Consider the following 20,063-nt stretch of genomic DNA (forward strand, 5'->3'; position numbering starts at 1 on the left):
GGAAGGAAAGGAGGGATGGAGGGAGGAGAGGAGGGAGGGAGACCCGCCTCCCGTCGGGAGCGCTGCACAGCGCCCTTTAAAGGAGCAGAAACCCGCTTTCTCCGCGGCCGCCGCTCCGCGCTCGCCGCAACGCCGAGCCCCGCGCCGGCGGCAGGGCTCCGCGGGCGGCCGGCGAAGCAGAAACGCTCCCGGCTCTCCCTCCCCCGCCACCGCCCGAGGGGCCGAGCTCGCCAGGAGGCGCCCTTCCAAGGCACGAAAAATCTGATCGGGGTCCCGCAGCCTGTTTTGCAAACACAGAGGTGTGTGTGTGTGTGTGGCGGGAGGGCTTTGGCCCTCCAGGACGGCGCCCAGCGACCCCCCCCCCCCAACCCCGCTCCATCTCGTGCCCACTGGGGTGCCAGAAAAAGTCCGGGTGCCTTTGGCTGCTTGCTCATGGTGAACCCCGACTGCCTCCCCTTCCCCCCCCCCTCCCCCAGGCCTCCTTTTTCCTTGGGCTAGCGGGGACGGAGCTCGGACACTTTGTCACCACCCTGTCCATTCGGACAGAGGGCCGGGGTGGAAGCTCGTAGGAGGGCGAGCAAAGCGGGGAGGAGAAGGACGCAGGGAGCCTGGGCCCGCGGCGAGGGGGGGGGCAGAACTAGAGCCCCCCATGGGAGCCGCCACCGCCTGCGCGCCCCTCCCGGCCCGACACCCTCCTCAGCGGGGGGATGAGCTTGGGTGAGAAATGTAGTCCCGTCTCCCCTCCTCGCCCTCTGGCAGGATTTCCAGTGCTCTCCTCTCTCCCCCTGCTCCGCTCGCCCCCGCAGCGCCACAGGCATCTGCCTAATTCCCCTCTCCTCCCCATTGCGTTCCCCGGCTCGGACGTGCCTTGAAGCGCTGCAGGGTTCCCCCACCCTCAGCCTTCCCGAGGTTCGGTCTCCCGGCAGACGTGCGGTGCAGTTTGACTGGAGAATTGCCGTCCCCTTGCCTTTCCTTCACGCCAAACGCCCGTCCCCGCATCCGCGGGGGAGCGCTGCCCGCACCCCCAAAAGGATGCTCAGGGTTTTCCCTGCTCCATCCGCCCAAGCGATCCACCAGGGAGCCGCGGTTATCGGGGCCGGGCGGGCTCGGAGAGCGTCAAAGAGATGGGGCTGGGGCGGGTGGGGGCTGGTGACTGAGAAGCTCCTATAATTAAGTAAACAGCAGAGTTGTTGTGCGGAGTAAATAAATAGTCAATGATCCCATTGTCGGGCCGGGCGCAGGCGGCACAGACCGCGACGGGCTCGCCGCGATTGGGCTCTGGCCGCTGTGACTTGCAGCCTAATCGCCCCGCAGCACAGCTCTTAATTACTTGCAGTGCGCTTCCATGGCCGACAGAAAATTCATTAGTCACTCCATCCGCCCCAAGCTGTAATGGAGATAACTCTTGTGAAAAACCAAAGGCAGCGGCAAAGCGAAGCGCTTGGTGCCACCCTGGGAGCGAAGGGCACCAGGCAGGAGGCTCCTCGCCGGGGGGAACCGTGTGGTTGCTTGTGGGGCCGCAGGAACCCAAAGGGGGCAACCCCGGCTAAAACTGAGCCTGGTGGGGTGCCGCCGGAGGGAGAGGCGTCGCGGGGATGGCCCAAGCGACCGAGGGATGTCCACGACCTCCGAAGGCGAGGCCGGTTAACACTGCGGGCAGGCGGAGGGTGGGAAACGTGCGAGGTCTGATGAGCGAGTAACACCTGTGCGAGCAGCGGCTCGGTGATTCCGGCCCTCTTTTCTCGCTGACTGCCTTTGTGCTGTTACTCTCCAGAGTTTCCAGATATAAACACAGAACGAGGCAGTCATATAAATATACGGGACTCAACGGTGTCTTTCTAAGATGAGAGAAAGGAAGGCAGGGGGAGAAAAGGGGTATGGCATTTTATGTCTATTATCACACATAGATTGTGTAATACCTTCATGAAATCGTTTCACCTAAGCTACATCCATGCACAGTCTTTTCCCTTGTTACTTGGATTACAGTTCTGTCCAGACATGGGATCCTCAGTTTTACTCAGCCTACAACATTTTACACATGAATCCTTGAAAGAATCCTTAGGCAGGCGATTCCCAATGTCACCAGAGCTGCCACCAACTTCTATCACTCCAGATATCTGAGGACTTCACATAAATACCATTATTATTCAAGTGAAGAAATTTGGAGCAGGAAAACATGAGTAAGCCAAAGATTGCTCTAAAAACCTGTGACATAATAGGAAGACAATATAGGATTCTCTTTTCTCATGCTTTGATTACTGTAAAAGCCCAAAATTTCAAAACTGACAAAGTTTCTAGTTATCTTTCCAGTTTCTTCCCAGTTACGCTGCAGGAGCTTTGAACTTTATCGGCATCGAACACCAAAAAAAAAAAAAAAAAAAGAGCATATAGGAAAGCACAGGCCCAGCTTGCCCCTATTCAAAATAAGATGTACTGGCGAATGTGTCATGCAAGATGCTGGGCTCTTACAAGGATAAACAAAAATAACAACAGAAAAACAATACAAAAACAAAACCTACAAGCTTACTCACTTGCTTTTTTTGATTGTTGATTATTTTAATGTTATATCTTCACCAGTAATTTAAAACATTTTTTCAAATGTGAATAAGAACTTCACCCCAATTAAAAAAAAAAGGTAATTGAATTTGTAAACATCGTCACAAGAATGGTTTCTAGGTTTGTTTGTTTTCCTCTTAATTATTTCTTAAGATATAGAATGGAATAATATGGGTTTATCACAGTCCCATCCCATTAGGTGCATTTGCACCTTGATGTTTGAAATGATGTAAACTTGTAGCGCAATTCCCTTAAGCATTTCAAAATAAAATATCCAAGGATGTCAGACTTTATTTATTATTATTATTATTATTATATTTTTCCTCCACATAAATTTATCACTAGTACTCAGCACATTCAATAATTTTTTTCTTTCCTTGCTTCAGTTTGGGTGAGCTATGCCAATGTAAACTCTGGCAAAATTTTAAGATCTTTCAAAAGAATTTCAGTGGAAATCTGTGACACTTCCAGATCTACAAAGACACAAAACTAACCAATATCTTCTCTGAGGTGTTCTCATATAAGCTTTTGCTCTTCAAATTAATGAGCTAAATATGAGTATTGACACTCATTCAAGATAAGAAGTTCACAACTTGTGTTCTGCCACAGTAAACACTGAAACAAACTTCCAGGGCTTCCGATCTTAGGCAACTGAATATTTTGTTCTTTCTGCCAGATATTCTTTTATTTTTGTTATCTTTTTGTGATTTCAAAAATGCCAGTTTTTCTTTCAGAAATTCTGTGTCCTACTGCTTTGTGATAGGGAATTCTGCTACAGTTCGTGGTAAAGAAAGAATTATCATCATACTAATTTGGCCAAGGAAAATCCTCCCAGATTTCATCTATTTTCACAGATTTTTGTGGCTTTTAATTATGATCTTTTTATAGTCATGCTAGTCAGGCCGGATGCATGTATCAAATCTTGTATCTTCAAACCTGAGACTGAGCCAAAACAGGATGTAACAAAAGAAAAAATCATCTATTTGTCTAAAAGCAATAAATCCCTGTTCTTGTATTAGCCACTTGAGGGAGACAACGAGCCACAGGTTACATTTGTCTGTCAGTTTGATGGATCACATACAAAACTGAATTTGTAATTGATGATGGGTTTGCATCCATTGTGTGTTAATTTTAAAAAATACTGATCTGGTGTAACACAGAAGGCATAATGTTGTTCATAGCAGTTCATAGATCTGTCTGATAGTTTTCTTCTCTCCCTTTACACTGTTGAACAAGACAGGGTCATCTCAAGACTTTCACTAACAGCTCTTAGACAAGAATATCTAGCCTTTTCAGATGGTATCTCAGGCTCTATAATTAATATCCCGAACGTGGTCAAGGTCTAACTAAGACTTACTTACAGGTTAACTCACCTTATTGTTTCAGTGAAGTGCATTACATTAAGAGGCCTAAGATACAACACTACAAAGAGCCACAAAAGAATAAAAACTTTCCCTGAGTCTGAATACCTTTCAACAGAGAAGCATTACTGGGACATTTTATTTTACTTTCTTTGGTGCCAGTCACAATGCATCGTATAATATCTTCTATAGACTGCAATATTATGTAGACTTTCCATGAAGTCTTTCATGGGTTAAAAACCTTTATATTTAAAAAGGGTTCTGTTGTTTAACATAGATAGCTTTATGTCAACTGTCACTCATCACTATGTCCTCTTACCTGAAGAGGACATAGAGATGACTTTATTTCTTCATTTATTCCTTCTTCTGAATATTCAAAGAAATAGTAAATGGCAATCCCATCTTCAGAAATGGTGAGAAGGAAGATGTGTTGCAGAAGGAAAGGATCTGGGGGTGTTGGTCTACGCTTGCCTGAACATGAGCCAGCAGTGTCCTCAGATGGCCAAGAAGGCCAATACCATCCTGGCTTGTATCAGGAATAGTGTAGCCAGCAGGACCAGGGCAGCAATATCTGTACTCTGCTCTGCTGATGCCGCACCTTGAGTACTGTGTTCAGTTTCGGTCCTCTCACTACAAGAAAGACATTGAGGTCCTGGTCCAGAGAAGGGCTACAAAGCTGGTGAAGGGCCTGGAACTTAAGTTCTGTGAGGAGCAGCTGAGGGAACTGGGGTTGTTTAGTCTGAAGAAGATGCTCAGGGGAGACGTTATTGCTCTCCACAACTACCTGAAAAGAAGTTGTGGGAAGCTGGGGGACAGCCTCTTCTCTCAGACGACTAGTGATAGGACTAGAGGGAATAGGTTCAATTTGTGCCAGTGGAGGTTCAGGTTGGAAATTAGGAGACATTCCTTTTCAGAAAGAGTAGTCATACATTGGAACAGGTTGCCCAAGGAGTCACCATCTCTGGGGGTGTTTAAGAAAAGGTTGGATATGGTACTTAGAGTCATGGTTTAGTGGGTAATACTGGTGGTTAGGGAATGATTGGACCAGATGATCCTGGAGGTCTTTTCCAACCTTAATTATTCTGTGATTCTAAGACCTACAGGCTTGTCAGGCTCAACTCTATCACTGGGGAAGTGATGGAGCAGCTAATCATGGATACCATTCCTAGGTACATGAAGGACAAGAAAATCATTGGGAGTAGTCAACATAGCGGAAGTCATTCTTGACCAAATTGGACATGGTTTAGTGGGTGACAGTGGTAGTAAGGTGATGGTTGGATCAGATGATCTCAAAGGTCTTTTAAAATCTTAAGGATACTATGATTCTATGAAATTGAAAAACTTCTTTAATGAAATGACTGGCCTGGTAGGTGAAGGGAGAGCAGTGGCTATTGCCTTACTAGGCTTTCAACAGTGGCTGTCCTGTAAGATTCTCACACAGACATTGATGAAATACGGGCTTGTAGAGCAGACAGTGAGGTGGGCTGAAAACTGGCTGCATGGTCAAATGCAGAGGGTGGTGATCAGTGGCACAAAGTCTAGTTGGAGGCCAATAATGAGCAGTATACCCTGGGGTTCAGTATTGAATCCAATCCTGTTCAACATTTTTATTGATGATGTGGATGATGGGGCAGAGTGTACCCTCTGCACGTTTACACATGACACAAAACAGGGATGAGAGGCTGATACACCAGAGGGTTGTGCAGTCATCCATAGGGAGCTGGACAGTCTGGAGAAATGACAAGGCAGGAATCTCATGAATTTTCACAAGGAGAAATACAAAGTCCTTCAAGGGGTAAGGAAGAACCCCAGACACCAGTATGCATTAGGCAGAACATCGCCAGCAAGTTGATCCTTCCAACCTCATCTAGTGAATCATCTAGATTCTCATGTGTTTCCCCGTCTTCTCGTCTCTAGACGATTTCTCAGCATCTCAGAATTATCAAGTATTGAGTGGAAGGAAAGTCTATTATTATTATGTTTCTAGGTTACAGCCTTATTCAGAAATCCAAATATGATGTTTGACTTCTTTGGAATCATGTGATATTGTAGATTCATATATGCCTTGTGACAGCAATGTCTAGATCCTTTCCTGCTTCACTACTCCCCTGGCTATCAGTTTCTTCACTTGCATTTGCTAAGCTACTCATTCTCTCCCAAGTGTAGAATCTCATGCTTGTCTCTGTAGAATATAGCTTGTATTTTTCCAGAACATTTCAATTTGCTGAGACAGATTTTAATTTCTGCATTTAATCACCACCATTTCTGCAGCTTCTGCTATGTTGTCTTCATCAAACATTTAAATGAAGCCGCCAAGTCACTAACAGAAACACAACAGAGGTACAAAATAGCAGGACGCAAAGAATCCTAAAGATTTTATTTTAGTGTAGTTTAGTTTGGTTTTGTTTTTTTTTGCGTTACAGTTCAACAATATAACAATAAAAACTGCTGTGCGCCAACATTCACATCCTGTTTTGCTTATGCAGATGTCATGTCTTGTTCAGGCTTATTCTTAGAAACTCTTGTTTATGAATACCAGTATTTTTGTTGTTGTTTATGAATACCAATAATGTCTTATGCTTGTGCTTTGTTCTTTAAGCCCAACATAATCTCCTCCTCTCCATCCATTCCATCATCCCCACCCGTTTTGAAGGAAAAAAAAATGTATGTGGGTGTAAGTACTGTATAGATGTAATGAATTTGTATGTCTAGCTTTTTTCAAACATAACATTAATTTAGATGCATGGAAGAAAAACGTCAATAGCTGAACCAAGAAACCCCTGCAACAATTAAAAAAAAAATGGCAAAAATGTGAAGGTGGAACTTCTGTGAAGCCAATTATATGTTTGGGAACTAATTTTGAAATCTAGACTCAAAGGTATGTCCCAATATGTTCCAAACAAGAACTGGATACCCCAGTACTGGATGCCTTGTAATATGGTCTTAACAAAACTCCAGTCAATAAAAATAAGGTTTTAGTTTAATTAGCGAGGAGTGGAAATATCTCTGGTATGAGGCAATGTTAAACAGACAGGTAACTTTGAATTGTGAATATAAAAAAAGGACATTCTAATAATGGGAAGAAACTTCAATTTTACTTTGCTACTGAGTTATTACTCCAATAAGACTTAAACTTCAGTAATGATGCAAGAATGAAATGTGTCTTTGATCATTGTGCTTTTTCATGTCCCTCTTAGAATATACCATACTAAAAGATTAATATGAATCCTACAACAGTGAGCTGAAACAGTTAGTGTTATCTTGTATAGTTAAGCTACTAGTATACTTGACCCAAACTCTCCAGGCACTGAGGACTTTGTGTTTGTTGTCACACTTACAATAATATAAGAGGTTTTTTTGTGTTTGTGTATGTGTTTGTTTTTTTTTTTTTTTTTTTCTTCAAATATTTGAATGATTTATGCATTGTAAACTTTTAGAAACAATTTTCAGGGGGAAGAGTATAGTAGGAGAATTTGTTATATATTGTTTTAAATGCCTAATCTTGAAGTAATAGCATAATTAGGACTGACATTTTATATATTTGTATTTTATATATATCTGAGAGTAGCCCTCCATCCTCAAATATGCATCCATTTAAATCAAGTCACCTATAATATAGGCTGATGACTTATAATTACTAATTACTTTTCCTGGGACTTAGAAATCAACAAGAATCTATTGTCAAGATGGATTCAGATATGTGACATCACTTATCACATGTTAGTTAAGACAACAGCGACAAAGTAGCTTAGCTTTTAGTACTAGTTGCTCACTAGAACAACTGTTGAAAGATGCTCCATTGACTTCCAATTCCCAGAATAAGGGAATTAAAATTTACTACTTTGTTGAGAATTACCAAAAGATCTGTGCAGTGTTTAAATCTCTTTGAGGTTTTGGAAACTGAATTTCACCTAAAGCAAGCATATGTTTTTAATCTACCTTGAAATTATTTTACATAGACTATATGAGGTGCATTTGGTTCATTTCAGTGGGGCAAGGAAATTGCTCCACTAATCAGACTTAAGCAGTTTATCAGATACGGAGAGTCAGTTCTAGTATGTGAAAATATTCCTTAGAGCATACTCCTCTACAGTATACATTTTATGTATATAGAAAGTTACATACCCTAGCATTATATTATAAAACAGAATAATGACCTACTTCAGCAATGATAACCACAAATGAAGTAATGGAGCCACAAATAGCATGTAAAAATCAACACCTTAATGAAGTAATTCAAACTCCTATTCATCCAATACTTTCCACATTTTAGTAAGCATTTATAAGAACCTTTACTTCCCTACTTTCTTTGATATCTCATTCATTTGCCGAGAAGAAGGAACTAAAGTTTCACTTCAGTCTGAGTTTTTAGTAGAACAAAATTCTTAGCTTCTGGGAGAACAACTTAAGGACTGCAGTCAGCAGGATTCAAATATTTATTTAAATGCCTTGTCAAATTAAGATCTGATTTAGAGGAACCATCTAAGGTGCTGCAAGGACCTTCTTTCTCTGGAGAATACATTAGTACTCATACACAGGCTACCCAAATGAGAGTCACATTTCAGTGATGAAAACTGTCTGCTTAACATCTCAGTTTCATATAGCCTTGACAATTAATTTGATAGCTTAATTTCAGTATGTTGTAAAAATTTGTTGTTGTGTTGAAAAGCAGAACTGTTGAAAACCTTCTAAAAGTGAAAAGGACAAAGACTGGGCTTATTTTTCATTGAGATTGCTGAACCTGGAATTTTTTGTTGCATGAAAGAAATGGCTCTTGGACATACTATTCTGCGAGAAAGATCAGGACAAGGAAGAGATGATGAATCCAGTGCTGTAAAGAGCACAACCTGAACCTAAAACTGAAACAGAAACTGAAAATCAGGAAGGATAAGAGAAATCAAAAACTGTTCCAAAGTTGACAGGCCCCTTGCTGGGAGGAAGGGAGAATGGAAGGTAAGTATCTGAAAGGAAATAAAATATTTTAAATGTACTGAAATTGCTTGAAAGCTGAGAGAAAATACTATGTTGAAACAACTGCCAGAAGGAGTGAAGTCTTGCTGAAGATGAAAAGAGCCACACAAGCTATTCTTGGATAGCTTAGGAGAGTTTGATTCTCTTTCTCACTATGTACCATGCAAAGCAACTTTATGGAAGAGTTTTAACCCAGTCTGCAATCATTATATCTAGTTAGCATCTTACTCCCAATTTGGCCTGGTTTTGTCTATAAATGGTGAACAAGAAGGCCGTGAGAGCACAGAGGGTCAGAGTCATGGTCATTTTTATGAAAACTAATGTCCAATCTAAAGAGAAACAGAAAAATTCTAATATTCTAGATTTACTTTAAACAAACAAGAGAAGTGTGATCCCTCTTATTTCAGCATGTATTTCCTTCTCCTAGCAGATAAGAGGAACAAATCTGCTGTCTTTTGATACAAAAGAAAAGAAATACATATCCATCTCCAAATGCGGCATTCACTTTTGGAAGTCCTTCAGGAAGAATATCTAAATGAAATGAAAATCCTCATCTCAACAGGACTAATTTAATAAGAAGAATGAGAAGGAGGAGACAAGCACATTGAATCAAGACTTAATTTGAAGTCAAGTGCTTTGCTGTTTTTGTTTCTTCTTTCAGTCTTGACACGTTTCCAAGAAGGGAGAACTAGAAGTAATGATACTCACATCTTTTATGTTTTATTAACAAGTCTCTTAAAACTGGAAAACAAGCAAACAAAAAAAGACAGAGACATTCTATTAATTACTGAAGATGGAATTGAGACAAAGCACAAACAAAATCAAGTGAAAACTACCTCTTACCAACAGTAATTTCTTATACATATGATTGTAACATAAATACCTGGAACACATATGAACAAATGTAGTAATTCCTACTCTTCCACTTACAAAGATAGGTGGGAACATTTACACAGTTGATAAGAACATTTTCATGTAACTCTCTGTATTCTACAGTAGATAGCACTGTGAGTCAGATGATTAAATAAAGTTCAGAACTTTGAGCAACAGGTTTTTTCCCAGGTCTCCCAGACAAAATAATGGAATTATTAATTTTGTTTAGATTTCTCTGTGGCAGGTAAAAATGTCTTGAAACACTCTAAACAGTTGGTTTATTACACACAGAGGAACAGATTAAAAGTGGATTAAATCATCTAGATGGTACTGAAATCTAAGGCATCCACAAGTCTGTAACTAATATGGGAACCTGCCCAGTCAATTAACTGTAGCATCAATTGATGGTGTTACACACTTTATCCTTTGCAGATAGGCAATATTATGTATTATTTGACGACAACTGCAAGTTTTGAAAAGGCATGTATTTTTTTTTCCTAAACAAAAGTTTAGGAAAACCATACATATAGGATATTCCTCTACAATGAAATAAGAATTTGAAGTACCTCCAGTTGTAGATATTCAGAATGCAAATATACTTTTAAGAAGATTTTTTTCACATTATAAATCATGTCTGTTGATATCATAGCATTGAAAATGTTTTACAACTACATTATGAAAAAGCACTACTGACTCCTATTTGCTAAAAATTAGTTTTACTAATACTGCAATCTGTACATTGGCAAGCTAGCTAAATCACTGCAGTAGGTTTTTCCAAAACTGAACATTTATAATCTGGCACTTTGAGCTACAGTTCTTCGGCTATAGGCCTTTAAGATGGAAATCTCTTGTTACAGTCTGCCTATAATTCATGTCAATATAATTCAAAACTAGAGATTTTGCCTTCCATCTCCCCTTTACTTTTCACCCAGTCCTTTTATGCTTATCATGAAATAAAGTAGCACCTGTTTGTAAACTACGTGTACAACCTGAGCTGGTCAACTAGTCTCTTTGTATAGTCAGTGGAATAAAAATAATACTTTTTAGTTATCCAGTAGAAACACATTTGGTGGGAACACAAAACTATAAACACAAATTTAAAGGTTTAAGTTTTAAGCATCCAAAGTGGGATAGGTCCAACACTAATAGCCTGATCTCCTCTCTTAAAAAGCCTTAAACCTTCTTAGCGCGCCAAGCTTCAGATATCTTAGCTGTCAGTGTCTCAATCTCTTATTAAAACACAAGAATATTTCAAAGATTTATAACTTGGTTATAGTTCAGTGATTTTCGCAAGGACAATAACAGAGGAAAAACAGTCTCATTCTTTCACAGTGGTTAGGTTTTTGTAAATCACTTTGAACTGAAGCTCTGAAATAGGATTTCTCTGTCCAAATTTAGACAACATCATCCAAAATATTTGTCTAGACTGCTGTACAGTCAGTCACAAAGAGCAGGCTTTCTTACAGTAAGATAGATCTGACCCATTTAATTAAATAGTGTAGGATGAGGTAATTCAAGTTACCAAAAATAGTCTTCAAGTAAAGACTGACTGCAATAAAATTTTCTGCTTTTATTGAATTATTAATTAACAGTATGTTTTTAATTTTAAATGGAAATTTAAATGGAGGAATGAGAGAGAGTTTGTTGTGGTTTCCTGACTCTACATTTTACATTCAAATCCACGTATATATATAACATATATATGTGTATATATATATATCACAGAATCACAAAATGTTTGAGGTTGGTAGAGACCTCTGGTCCAACCCTCCTGCTCAAGCAGGGACTCTCAGAAGAGATTGCCCAGGACCACATTCAGGTGGCTTTTGACGATCTCCAAGGAGCGAGACTCTTTGGGCAATCTGTGCGAGTGCTCCGCCACCTGCACAATGAGTGCTTCTAGACATTTAGATGGAAGCTCCTACGTTCCACTTTGTGCCCATTGCGTCTTGTCCTGACAGTGGACCACTGAAAAGAGCCTGGCTCCATCTTCTTTACAATTTCCCTTTAGGTATTTATATATCACACAGAATCACAGAATCACAGAATTTCTAGGTTGGAAGAGACCTCAAGATCATCGAGTCCAACCTCTGACCTAACACAAACAGTCCCCACTAAACCATATCCCTAAGCTCTACATCTAAACATCTTTTAAAGACTTCCAGGGATGGTGAAAGATCTCCCCTGAGCCTTCTCTTTTCTCAGTGAAACAGTCCTAGTTGTCTTAGTCCTTCCTCATTGGACAGATGCTTTAATACCTTCATCATCTTCATGGCTCTGTTTTTGACTCTCTCCAGTAGGTCCATGTCTTATACTGGGGAGCCTAGAACTGGGCACTCCAGGTTTGGCCTCACCAATGCTGAGTAGAAGGGAAAGGTTACCTCCCTCGACTTCCTGGCGATGTTCTGCCTAATGCAGCCAAAGATTTTTTTTTTCTAGAATTTTTAAGTTATACTCAGTGTAATGACATGAAACTTTTTTCCAGTATCTGTTATTTGAGAGAAGATCTGTAAAATATTTAAAATGATGCAATACATAAAAAAAACTGTTTAAAAAACAACTACAAAATTAAGTTAGCCATACATTTAAAATGTGCTTGTGGTTTTGCTTGTACTATCTCAGCACAGATATACCAAAGCAAGCTATAGTATTTTTAAAGAGTAATTTTTAATACGAACAATACAAAAAGTACTTTTTTTTTTTTTTTGTACAATGGTGTTATAGTAGAAAATTGTAGAAAATGTAATTTAGAAAAAAAATATTATTTCTGAAAGCTGAGAAAATGGAACATTGTACTAACATAAATGCCGTAGTTATTATGACCAATTATTAAAAAGGAAACATTGCGCTATTGGTAATGGACATTATTCCTAGATTATCACATCTAATAAAATCTGAGTGACTGAGTTATAAATGAAACAGATAAAGAAAAGTCTTTAACATCTTGCAATGCACAATGAGAACAAGATGAATATAATTTAGTCCGACTACGAAATAGTGTAGGACTTATACTGTTCAGCTGACTGTTACCAGCTGAGCTGTTTGCAGGCTCACAGATCTACATCTGCTCTTGTATCTTCATATGGAAGAAGTCTATGTCTTTGAAGAAAAGCATATTCACTGAATAAAAACATAATTATGTTAGTATTTTTGTTAATAACAAAGACAGCTGCAAGTTCTATGTATAGGTGTTTGCATTTAGTAGGTTTTACATCATCAGACCCTCAGTTATGTTTTTAGTTCATGGATTATTTAGTTTGAATGGCTGCTTCTAAAATCTTACATGTATTCCTGTGCTTTTTTCTTGAATATTACTGTGCTGTGAGGGGGTTGTGTGTAATAAGATAGTTAGCGTGTCCCTCTCTGTTTGGGGAGGCTTCATAAGCATTACTGTACAGAGTAAAAAAGTCACCAGAGAGAAGCAAGTTTCTCCCTGCCCCCTTCTCCTGTGCTGTCCTTCCAGGAAAGACCTAAAAGGACTGAGGAAATGGGTTAAGGAATTTTTCATTTCCTCTCATGAAGTATATTGCACTGGTGAGAAATGCACACTTTACTATCTCTGCTCTCTTTTTTATGTTAGCATAAATCAAGAGGTAATCAGTAAAGTTTTGCAGTTATGTAAGATTAGTATGACTGATTGAGGAGTCAGGCCTTACATCTCTATGAAGTACTTCAGATCCATTTTATAAACAGTTATTCCAAGTTATAAATGTTTATACAAAACAGTAAAATATACAACCTTAAAATTATTGATCCAGTTTATAAATTTACTTGATTATCCAAATTTATCCCAATCTCTATTTGATGACACATAGAGTGTAATTATGACAGAAGAATTTTCTAGAACTTAACATTGCATCCTGTCCCAAAATGTCTCAGGAAAACAAACAAACAAAAAAACACAAACAAACAAACATCCACACTCACTTCCACCCCCCTGCCATGGGTAGGAACACTGTCCAACAGACCAGGTTGCTCAAAGCCCCATCTAACCTGGCCTTCAACACTTCCAGGGATGGGACATCCACAACTTCTCTGGAAAGCCTGTTCCACTGCCCCACCACCCTCAGAGTAAAGAATTTAATCCTTATATCTAATCTAAATCTACACAGTTTTAGTTTAAAACCATTACTTGTCCTATCACTATATTCCCTGACAAAGAGACCCTTTCCTGCTTTCCTGTAGGCCCCCTTAAGGAACTGGCAGGCCACTATAAGGTCACCCCAGAGCCTTCTCTTCTCCAGGCTGAACAACCCCAACTCCTTCAGCCTGCTCTCATAGAAGAGGTGCTCCAGCCTTTTGATCATTCTTGTGGCTTTCTGCTGGACTCCCCCTAATAGGTCCATGTCCTTATATTGCTGTTCTCAGAGCTGAATGCAGTATTCCAGGTGGGGTCTCACAAGAACAGAGTAGGGGGCAATGAACATGGCAGACTGAATATTGTGTTTTCTTAAATTCATTATAAAAACTCCTCTTTGTTATTGACTTAGAATGTAGAATGCGAAAAAGGTGATAGTCTGGTGTACAGAGGATAAAGAAAACGGACTTCACATAATATATACCATATCCTGGTTTTGTACTGCAAATGTCACTGTCACTTAGGCTGAAATTTTGGAACATAACAAACTGAGAAATAAGAACACTACGAATAAAACAGCCTTACTGCCTGAAGTAAAATTTTGCAGAAATTAAAGTCATGGTCAAGAAGACCTAGAAAAAATCTTACCACAGAATCACAGTATGGTTGAGGTTGGAAGGATTCTCTGGAGCATATCTGCCCCAAAGCCCCTGCTCAAGCAGGGCAGCTCGCCAAGGACCATGTCAAGATGTTTTTTGAAGATCTCCAAGGAATGAGACTCCATCCCTCCGGGCAATCTGTGCCTGTGTTCTGTCACTCTCACACGAAAGTGTTTCCTATTGCACTGGGTTTACATGAAAAGGTTGTGGTAGCAAGGAGCTGCAGGGGTGGCTTGTGTGAGAAGAATTCAGAACCTGCTCCATGTTCAATAAGGACCTGTTTCAGCCAGCTCCAAAGGGACATGCTGCTGCCCAGAGCTGAGCTGATAAGCTGTATTGTTTACACCTCTGGAAGTGCAGATTTAAGAAACAGGAAAAAACTGCTGTGCCACAGCAGCTGGGAGAGCAAGGAGTGAGAACCAGCCCTGAGGATACCAAAGTCAGTGCAGCAGGAGGACAGGAGGTGCTCCAGGCAGGCAGCAGAAATTCCCCTGTAGCCTGTGGAGAGGCCCCTAGTGGAGCAGGCTGTCCCCCTGCAGGCCATGGGTCCCACACGGAGCAGATCTCCACGCTGTAGCCTGTAGAGGAGCCCCCGGTGGAGCAGGTGGCTGTGGCCTGGAGGAGGCTGCAGCCCATGGAGAACCCCCACAGGAGCAGGCCCCAGGCCAGAGTTGCAGCCCATGGAGAGGAGCCCACGCAGGAGCAGAGAATCTGGGGGGAGCTGGAGCAGTTTGCTCCTGATGGATGGACCCGGTGGTATGGACCCATATCTAGAGCAGTTCTTGAAGAGCTGCTGCCTGTGGGAAGCCCACACAGGATCAGTTTAGGAAGGACAGCATCCTGTGGGAGGGATGCCATGTTAGAGCAGGGGTAGAGAGTTACCATAAAGGATCAGCAGAGACAAAGCTTCATGGACTGACTGCAGGCCCCATTCCCTGTTCCTCTGTGCCAATTGGGGTGAGGAGGTAGATGAGGGTGTATGAGGGGGAAGATGGTTTTAGTTTGTTTTCTTTGCTTCTCACTTCTGTAGCTTGTTAGCAATAGGTAATAGATTTCTCTAATTTCCCTACGCTGAGTCTGTTTTGTCCATGATGCTAATTGTTGAGTGATCTCCCTGTCCTTATCTCAACTCTTGAGCCCTTTTCATCGTATTTTCTCCCCCTTTCCCTTTGAGGAGGGGGAGTGAGAGAGCGGTTGTGGTGGAGCTCAGCTGTCCAGGTAAGTAAAACCACTGCACCTATGTTCAATTGGAACATCTTACATTCCAGTTTGTGCCCATTGCCTCTTGTCCTGGCTCTGGGTACTACCAAGCACCTGGTTCCATTGTCCTTGCACCCTGCCTTCATGTATTTATATACATAAGAAGCTTGTAGTTTATACAAGTTTATGTCTGTTCTGAAATCAGAAAACTACTCCACACTCTTCCACAAACTTTGAAAAACAAAAAAATCCTGCTGAATTTAGAGAGACAACCTTAACTTTCTCTACGCTTTGAAATAGTTGACTTCCATTTTTCTTTGAGTTTTGAACCTATAGTTCTTCCCTTATTTAAAAGACCGAAAGATTCTCTTACTTGCAATGCAAATGCATTAATTTGTTCAGATAAGGGCATTTTGTTTAACTTTCATTTTATTTTATTAAAGTCCTGTGATTAAATATTTATCTTGTGTGGTTGCATAGATCTTGCTGACAGACCTAAGTGAACTAACATCTATTACAGAACTAACCTTGATCCTTTTAAGGGAACAATGGAATTACATTTTCTTGTACTCTCAACCTATTTTCAGATTGCTGCACTGTGTTTGTGAGAAACAAGAACTACCAAAACACAGATTGCAAACCAAATCCGTTCCTTTTTAAGTGTATGCTTTTATAAATGGTCCGTTAAATAAATACTCATAATAGAGTGAGCAAAATGGGTAACCTGCTCACAACCAAAATGTTAAAGGTATGGTTTAAACCAGAGTCATTCTGCTTTTGGATCTATTCCATTACTAAGCTTATCACACTGTGAAACATAGCTGTATAACATTTTATACTACATAAAAAGCATTAACCATTTTGAGGAATATCAGCAATGCAACTACTTTTTATTAGGACTACAGTCACAATTTTAGCCAAAAAGTATATTCACAAGTAACAGGAATGAAAGGAAATTATTGTCAACTCATCCAGTTTTCCACTAGTACAGGATTACTTCTTATTTCATGTTTGCTAACACTCTATTACATGAGAATAGCACCACATCATTCTGGCTTATTGACAAACTCTTTACTGATGTTTAATATTTGATTGATTACAGAGATTATAGCTACAATAGTTAATAATCTTTGTAGATAATAAAATTTGACTGGAATTTCACTTTTTATACTTTCCTTCACAAGATAAATAGTCTAAAAAAGTCTTAAAAATATTCATGTCTAAGGCCTATAGTACAAAGAACTGTGCTGAAACCAGTTATTTTATTTTATTTTTTATCATTTATGGTCACTTTTCCTTCCAACAAACAATAACACCTTGATGAACCTTACAGATTTATTTTCTTTCCCAGAAGAAAACAGTTTCAGGGAATCTAAGTTCCTGTTTCACTGCATTCACTGAACCTTGAAAAGAAATGATCACAGGTAACTCAGTCTGATTGTATCTACAGAAACTGTCTATATGTGACACAAAGGGAATCTGCTTGGCTGAAGTAATCATCCTGCTGATGCTCATTCTTTTTAAGTGTTTTAAAGCCATAACATTGAAGGGCCTCATCAGTTATTTTTGTTTTCATTACTTCTCAGGATTGCTTTAATGGTGCTATAGAGCTGAGAAGAGTTTTTGAAGATGGATTATCATGTTCAAAGGATAAGTGACAAGATCATGCTCAGGATAAGTGACAAGATCATGCTCAGGAAAAAACAACTGCTTTTCTATTTCAGTATACTTTTTATTATTATTTATTAATGAATCTTACAACTTTGGAGATAACAGGCTAACTGTTCTTCAGTAATGCTACTCATAATCCAAAATCACTATTGGTTTGAATTGCTACCATCTCCATCCTGCTATAATATCTGATGATTTTTTTTTTCCTGTAATTACCAAAAATCGATTGTTGTGAGGATTTCCCAAGCAACACAGAATCTGTACGGGATAATTGTGAGTGATCCATGAAACTGTAAGGACTTGGAGAAAATTAACTGATAACTGATGAGTTCTGCTCTAACAACATTTTAATGTACGGTAAACAGCTGAATCTCAGAACTTGTATACTTTGAGCTACTTTTCCTATTATTGTTTTTTTAAGCTAAAAACAAGTTCTTGAATAACATCTGCAAACGTGTGTCAGTCTTTACATGTGTTTAAAAATGTTTCATTTTTGTAGTGTATAGGGCTGGCTAAAGAACTGTTGCAATTCTATAAAATAGAAATAATAAATAAAAAAATGAAATAGTAAATAAGATTTGGAAAAACTGGGGAATCTCTAAGAAACATGTATATGAAAGACTTTCTCAGTGAGTTTCAGGTAGACTTCAAAACTGTATCTGGAAGCCAAATAATTAACAAACTAAAATCTCAGCTATTGAGAGATTAAATTATATTGTCAAACCACAGGAGACACCAGTATAAAAAGAGGCACTGATCTGCATCTATTTTCGACTCATTTTAGTGAACATTGTTGAAGTAAGAATATAGAAAAGATCAACAAAGTCTTCAATAATGCTAAGGGGGCATTAAAAAATCTAAATGTCATATGAATATGAGACAAGTAGACAACAAGGCAGGATTTAAAAAACAACAAGCAGAAAATATTGTTCAATAACAAGATGTGAAGCTAGTTTACCAAATTACAATTAAGCTAAAATAAAATTAAAAACAAAATTAAAAAAAAAAGAATGAACAAAATAGTATATGGCCCACATTCTTGACAAGTCTGAAAGCTCCTGAATTTATCCTTGAAATACTTATCAAAATTTGAACATTGTTCCATGTTAGAACTTCTGCAGGCACAGTCCACTATAGGTGAAAATCAGTTCATGAAAATAAAGATGCATAAAGTCTTCAGTATGGTTAGAGTAAAACAGCTGATTGAACATCTCAAGTAAATATATATATAAAAATATATTTGAAACAGAAGCAGTATGTACATTTGGTGCAATTATGAAGCATTCTCTTTTCAAAATGGGCTCCAGCTGTGATTCTATATAAGCCTGAAAGACAGGCAGCTGGTTTAAGAGCACAGTATACATAGGTCAGTATGGGGTTGTTATTCAGTGTTTGTTGCTAATAACTGTACAGAAGCCAAAGTGGAAAACCTGACTAACTGGATGTTATTCGAGATATTACATTATGAATAGATAAGCATATTAATTTTGTAAGTTCAATTGATAAAGAATTAAAATTAATACAAAAGAACAAGTAGTAGGTCCCTTTGGACTTCCTGTGTAAAAGAAAAGCTTTTGAGAAGTACACTGGGTTCATTAGACCAAAGAAAGCAACAGGGTGAGAGTCATATACACAGTGACAAGATATTAATTCTGAAATGATAATTACATTCAAAGTCAGTAGATCACAGAGGAACTGTGTAAACAAATCTGGTATGGTTCCCCTCTTTATAATAGCACTGTCGAGATTAGTTATTGGCAAAATTCAAAGGTTTAAAAGTTCAGCAGTGATTTGCATTCTAAATTTTAGAGGCTTACTTGAATATGTTTTAGCTTAAAGCTTTAGTGCAAAAATAAGGTGAATATTCTAGTAAGTGATTACCTTTCATTTCCTGGTCTCAGACATAATAGAAGAGCCAAAGTTACAATAATATTTAACATCCATCATATGCCAAGTGGTCACTTTTTAAAGAAGCCTGTTCTCATTCTCTTCAGCTAATCTTCATATGGCTCTCACCCAGCTTCCTCTGGCCATCAACAAAAAATATCCATTCTATTAATTTTCTCCATCTTCTTGTCTTTCAGAAGGTTAAGAAAAATATTTGATGTTCTTTATAGAATTCCACTGAATATAAGCTTAAGTCTCAGCTCTCTGATCCATAGAATACTTTGGTAGTCAAGGAAATTAGTTTTTACTTTGACAGAAGAGACTCCTTTGCAACTAGTCAGAAAAACAGTGAAATCATGTAATATTTTTTTCTTTCTACAAGACAAATCATATGCAGAGCAAGTCCCAAAATAAACTTTTATCAATCCATCAACATTAGTGAAACTGCAACTTAGTTCCACAGCTTAACACCAACTAGTGTGTCACTATGTGATTCATACCTAATTACTATTTTAAGTTATTATCATTATTGATGAGAAAAATATGGCCAGAAATTCTGGCTCACGTGGTAAATATCATTTATGACCAAGACATGCAGAATGCTTTCCAGAGTTATGAGGAGAGAAGGAACTCCATACTAGAGAATAATAAAGCAAGGCATCTGGATTACCTTGCAATGTCCTCAGTAGGACTTGGTCTTTTCAAAATGCTACACTAGGATTTTTACATAATATTACACTTCCTGACATTAGATCATTGCCACAGCAGGACAGACACTGTTGTGCACTGCCCTGCTACACTTGAGCA

The 20,063-nt window shown here is 39.2% G+C and overlaps 1 protein-coding gene and 1 long non-coding RNA gene across 2 annotated transcripts in view; one reads left to right on the top strand and one right to left on the bottom strand.

The window, feature by feature from the left end:
- GRIK2 (glutamate ionotropic receptor kainate type subunit 2) overlaps positions 1-2,485 on the bottom strand; it is a 400,442-nt gene extending 397,957 nt beyond the window's left edge. Inside the window, exon 1 of the mRNA XM_068677832.1 lies at positions 868-2,485. The gene's annotated coding sequence lies outside the window, so the exon portion shown is untranslated. The remainder of the gene's footprint in view (positions 1-867) is intronic.
- LOC137854452 (uncharacterized) lies at positions 44-18,380 on the top strand. The gene is made up of 2 exons (XR_011095179.1): positions 44-299; positions 17,285-18,380. It is a non-coding gene; the product is annotated as an uncharacterized lncRNA (long non-coding RNA).
- The last annotated feature ends 1,683 nt before the right edge of the window (positions 18,381-20,063 follow it).

Source organism: Anas acuta, chromosome 3 (genome assembly GCF_963932015.1).
Source record: "Anas acuta chromosome 3, bAnaAcu1.1, whole genome shotgun sequence".
NCBI lineage: Eukaryota > Metazoa > Chordata > Aves > Anseriformes > Anatidae > Anas > Anas acuta.